The sequence below is a fragment of the Rhinatrema bivittatum genome, chromosome 19 (assembly GCF_901001135.1).
Source record: "Rhinatrema bivittatum chromosome 19, aRhiBiv1.1, whole genome shotgun sequence".
In the NCBI taxonomy this organism is placed as follows: Eukaryota; Metazoa; Chordata; class Amphibia; order Gymnophiona; family Rhinatrematidae; genus Rhinatrema; species Rhinatrema bivittatum.
In genome coordinates this window covers 45056864-45062963 of record NC_042633.1, presented here as the reverse complement: position 1 = coordinate 45062963, position 6100 = coordinate 45056864, and positions in this window count along the sequence as shown.

Below are 6100 nucleotides of genomic sequence, written 5' to 3'. Positions count from 1 at the left end.
CGGCTCTAACGATTTTTGATGATTTAAAATATATCTGACGATGGTTTTAAATCGTCAAAAAACGATTCACATCCCTAATTATGACGACACTGAGTGACTACGAGAGTAAACTAAGGAATGGAAGGAGAAAGAAGAAGAGATTTGTACTGTGGTGTAGCATCATATTCTGACTCCTTTATTTCTCCTTCCAATCCTTCTAATCATGTACTCTCTCTAATCTATCTAGATCAGGGGTGGGCAATTAATTTTCCCATGGGGCCACATGAGAAATTGGGATGGTTTTAGAGGGCCGGACTAATATAATTAACTCAGTTCTCAATAGCCCTACTTATGAAAAGACAGCAGTTTACCACCAATGTATGTCCTCTGAGAAAACACAACAAATAAGACCGATACAAACGCTTACATGCTAGCAAAATATCTCATCTCGGTAACAGACACAGAACTGACCTAACATACTCCCAGGATCTGTAGTAATGCACATAAACTAATCCGCACACAGTTACACCTGTATTATGGAATACACTCAAACAGGAGCAACCCTATCTATGAAAAGGCAACACTACAAATATTACATCAGACCCTAAACACCAATACACCTCTTATTAGGAAAACAGAACTAGCAAGCAGCTATAGATCCCCAAACAGAAATAATTGTAAAACTATACTAATAAGCAGAATAAATGTTTCTAAACAGCTATGAACAGAATAACATCCAACAATTAAAAACTCATAAAAACTATTAAAAATTCTCCAAACACCAATAAAATATTTCAAAAAAGCAGACATCACACAATTAAAATGGCAGTCAAGAAAAATAAACTTAAAGCCACCTTTACTTACCCCCTCCAGCAGCTCTCCTACTCCCCTTCCCTGCAGGCCGTGGCACACACCAGAAGCAGCAGTAGAAGCTAAGCTCTATACTTATGGTCCTCTTCCTTAGTGCCCATGTCTCTCACACACACACACCAGTCATGCCCCCATGACCAGTTTCTGTCTCTCACACACCAATCATCTCCCAAACAGTCTTTGGCACACACACACCAGTCACCTTCCTGAACAGTTTCTCTCATGCCATACACACACACACACACACACAGGCTTCCCACTCCCGTGTTCTACTTGCATATATGGTCTTCTCACTCTCATAATCACTTTCTCTGTCTCTCTCACACACACACACACACACACTCACTCACCAGTCTCTCACTCCCATGCTTGTTCTCTCCACGTGCACAGGCTTCTCATTCCCTGAATCACATTCTTTCACATTCACACACACCAGTCTTTTTCTCTCACACACACAGTCACCTTACCAAGCAGTCTCTCTCTCTCATGCATGCACACTCACCCAGGTTTCTCACTCCCACAACTCCAGGCTTCTTATGCTCATGCTTTCCCACATACCCAGACTTCTCACTTCCATGCTTTTTCTCTCACACACACACACATCAGTCACCTCCCTGACTAATGCCTCACACTCTCACATACACATCAGTCATCTCCCTGAGCAATCACTTTCATTGTCTCTCACATACACACACACACACATCAGCTCTCTGACCACTCAATCACACACAGGCTGGCTGGCTGCTTCTCACTCTCTCTTACTCACTTCCTCTTCCCCCTACATATGTCACGGAGTTTTTTGCCGGTCCGCGGCGCGCGCTCCCAGTCTCTCCCGCTGCCGTTGCCGCTGGGCTGTCAGCACGTTCAAGCCCAGTGGGAACGGCAGCGGTGTTGGAAGAAGCTGTGGCACCCGCGGCTGGGCCTTTTCTTCTTCCCGCGCCTGCCCCCCCCCCGTGACCCGAAACAGGAAGTGATACAGGGAGCGGTGCGCGGGAAGGAGAAAGAGCCGTGCCGCGTTGGCTGCAGCATCGGCCCCCGAGCAATTGAACCAGCCGGCAATCGAGAAGAGTCAGCAGCATGAGCCCCCGCAGGCCAAGAAAGAAGAATCCCTTCGGCCGCGGGGGCTCATGCTGCTGACTCTTCTCGATTGCCGGCTGGTTCAATTGCTCGGGGGCCGATGCTGCAGCCGACGCGGCACGGCTCTTTCTCCTTCCCGCGCACCGCTCCCTGTATCACTTCCTGTATCGGGCCAATCGGACAGCGTGTCTTCGCTCGAGTCACTCCCTCCTCCCCCCCCGGACGCTGTAAAAAAAAACCCAGTTCATTCTCCGCTCTCCTCCTCCCTCACTCTTTCCAGTTATGGACTGTCATTTTCCTAAAACCCTCTAGGTTAGTAAACTAAGGGGTCGATTTTATAAACTTGCTCGCGCGCATTCAATATTTGCTTATTTGCCATATATGCATTGTTCTATGTTTCATGTTGAATTTGTTTTTTTACATTTTACAGGGCAAGAAAAGGCAGCGACAGCAGCAGCAGTAACAATAGCAACAGCACCACTACTACTGTACTTCCTGCAGGATCTCCTCCTAGCTGTGCATGCCCTGCACAGTTTGCCAAGCTGGAGGAGATCCTGCAGAAAGTACGGCAGTTCAAGGCGAAATATGATGCGGACTTCATGATGTTGCTGCTGCAGGATCTCAGAAATCTATACAGGAGATTGTCAGCCCTGGAGGAGGCCTCACAGGAGCAGAGGGCAATGGCATCTCATGAGGAGGAGATGCCATTGCCCTCTGATCCAGAGCAGGATCCTCCCAGGTCGACACCCTCCTCTACATATGACCCTGCATCATAAATCTGCATATTTTGCCCTGGCCTGGGAAACTCCACTTTTTTTTATACAATAAAATATGTATTTGTTTTTATTTTTGTAAAAGATGTTAAATTAAAATTAATTTGGTTTGTAAATGAGTCTGAGACTCATGCCTCAGAGGTGGGCGCTGGGGAAAAGGAGACAGAGGCCTGGGAGAGAGAAGCCTGTGCGTGCATGTTGTATCTGTGAGCGAGAGAAGCCTGTGCGTGCGTGTTGTATCTGTGAGCGAGAGAAGCCTGTGCGTGCGTGTTGTGTCTGTGGGCGAGAGAAGCCTGGGAGAGAGAAGCCTGTGCGTGCGTGCTGTGCCTGTGGGAGAGAGAAGCCTGTGCGTGCGTGCTGTGTCTGTGGGAGAGAGAAGCCTGGGAGAGAGAAGCCTGTGCGTGCGTGCTGTGTCTGTGGGCGAGAGAAGCCTAGGAGAGAGAAGCCTGTGCGTGCGTGCTGTGCCTGTGGGAGAGAGAAGCCTGTGCGTGCGTGTTGTGCCTGTGGGAGAGAGAAGCCTGTGCGTGCGTGTTGTGCCTGTGGGCGAGAGAAGCCTGTGCGTGCGTGTTGAGCCTGTGGGCGAGAGAAGCCTGTGCGTGCGTGTTGTGCCTGTGGGAGAGAGAAGCCTGTGCGTGCGTGTTGTGCCTGGGAGCGAGAGAAGCCTGTGCGTGCGTGTTGTGCCTGTGAGCGAGAGAAGCCTGTGCGTGCGTGTTGTGTCTGTGGGCGAGAGAAGCCTGTGCGTGCGTGTTGTGTCTGTGGGAGAGAGAAGCCTGTGCGTGCGTGTTGTGTCTGTGGGAGAGAGAAGCCTGGGACTGAGAAGCCAGTGCGTGCGTGTTGTGCCTGTGGGAGAGAGAAGCCTGTGCGTGAGTGTTGTGCCTGTGGGCGAGAGCAGCCTGTGCGTGCGTGTTGTGCCTATGGGCGAGAGCAGCCTGTACGTGCGTGTTGTGTCTGTGGGAGAGAGAAGCCTGTGCGTGAGTGTTGTGCCTGTGGGCGAGAGAAGCCTGTGCATGCGTGTTGTGTGTGTGGGCGAGAGAAGCCTGTGCGTGCGTGTTGTGTCTGTGGGAGAGAGAAGCCTGTGCATGCGTGTTGTGTGTGTGAGCGAGAGAAGCCTGTGCGTGCGTGTTGTGTCTGGGGGAGAGAGAGCCTGGGAGTGAGAAGCCTGTGTGTGCGTGTTGTGTCTGTGGGAGAGAGAGCCTGGGAGTGAGAAGCCTGTGCATGGAAGGAGGCAGGAGCAGTATGACACCCAGTGATACAATTTCATAAAAAACTCAGTCTGGTTGAATTAGCACAAGTTGTATACTTGTGAGCAGTAGCGCCAACGTCAAGGCTTCAACCATGGCTACTGACCATTCACACATCTTTCAACCTGGCCAGTGCAATATTGTGCACTCAGGCTACTGCAACGAGTCGAGTATACACTTCGATGCCAAAAATCGTTGCATGACCAAGACAGCCATTTGAAGCGGCAAATGTAATGCTTGTGATACTGAAGTAGGAGTAAGGAAGCAGAATCACGAAAAGAAATCCTTCAGAAATGTGCAACTGCTGGGTGCTCACTATCTTTTTTTATGATTATTTCTGAAGGTCTTTTGTTTGTTTTGCATGATTCTGCTTTCTTAGTCTACTTAGTTACTACCTTACAAGTAGTGGAATGAACAACAAGACTGGGACTGGCAGAATTAGAAGCATTAATACATTCTCTGCTTTAAATGGGCTCCTAGCACACAAGGCAATTTTTGGTATTGACGTGTATCTGCATACACATTAACAGTACACACTCTCCAGTGCGTGCACTGTTAATGTGTATCTGCATACACATTAACAGTACACACTCTCCAGTGTGTACTGTTAATGTGTATACATGAACAGTACACACACTCCAGTGTGTGCACTGTTAATGTGTATGCAGATACACATTAACAGTGCACACACTGGAGAGTGTATGCAGATACACATTAACAGTGCACACACTGGAGAGTGTATGCAGATACACATTAACAGTGCACACACTCCAGTGTGTGCACTGTTAATATGTATCTGCATACACATTAACAGTGCACACACTCCAGTGTGTGTACTGTTAATGTGTATCTGCATACACATTAACAGTGCACACACTCCAGTGTGTGTACTGTTAATGTGTATCTGCATACACTCTCCAGTGTGTGCACTGTTAATGTGTATCTGCATACACATTAACAGTGCACACACTCCAGTGTGTGTACTGTTAATGTGTATCTGCATACACATTAACAGTGCACACACTCCAGTGTGTGCACTGTTAATGTGTATCTGCATACACATTAACAGTGCACACACTCCAGTGTGTGTACTGTTAATGTGTATCTGCATACACATTAACAGTGCACACTCTCCAGTGTGTGTGTATTTTTATTTTAATCAATGTAAGGGCACTTTATTGCATTCGCCTGAAATTCTTTCATACTTCATTCACACAATTATTTTGTTTTGTAAATGAGTTAGAGACTCAGGATTCGGAGGGTGACACTGGGGGAAAGGAGGCAGAGGAACCCAGCGGGCTCCTGCCTGCCTCGGAGGGGGACGCTGGGGGAAAGGAGGCAGAGGAACCCAGCGGGCTCCTGCCTGCCTCAGAGGGGGACACTGGGGGAAAGGAGGCAGAGGAACCCAGCGGGCTCCTGCCTGCCTCGGAGGGGGACGATGGGGGAAAGGAGGCAGAGGAACCCAGCGGGCTCCTGCCTGCCTCAGAGGGGGACACTGGGGGAAAGGAGGCAGAGGAACCCAGCGGGCTCCTGCCTGCCTCGGAGGGGGACGCTGGGGGACAGGAAGCAGAGGAACCCAGCGGGGACCTGCCTGCCTCGGAGGAGGACGCTGGGGGAAAGGAGGCAGAGGAACCCAGCGGGGACCTGCCTGCCTCGGAGGAGGACGCTGGGGGAAAGGAGGCAGAGGAACCCAGCGGGGTCCTGCCTGCCTCGGAGGTGGAAGCTGGGGGAAAGGAGGCAGAGGAACCCAGCGGGGACCTGCCTGCCTCAGAGGCGGATGCTGGGGGAAAGGAGGCAGAGGAACCCAGCGGGGACCTGCCTGCCTCGGAGGTGGGCAACTGGGGGAAAGGAGGCAAAGGAACCCAGCGGGGACCTGGCTGCCTCGGAGGAGGACGCTGGGGGAAAGGAGGCAGAGGAACCCAGCGGGGACCTGCCTGCATCGGAGGTGGAAGCTGGGGGAAAGGAGGCAGAGGAACCCAGCGGGGACCTGGCTGCCTCGGAGGTGGAAGCTGGGGGAAAGGAGGCAGAGGAACCCAGCGGGGTCCTGCCTGCCTCGGAGGGGGACGCTGGGGGAAAGGAGGCAGAGGAACCCAGCGGGAACCTGCCTGCCTCGGAGGGGGACACTGAGGGAAAGGAGGCAGAGGAACCCAGCGGGGACCT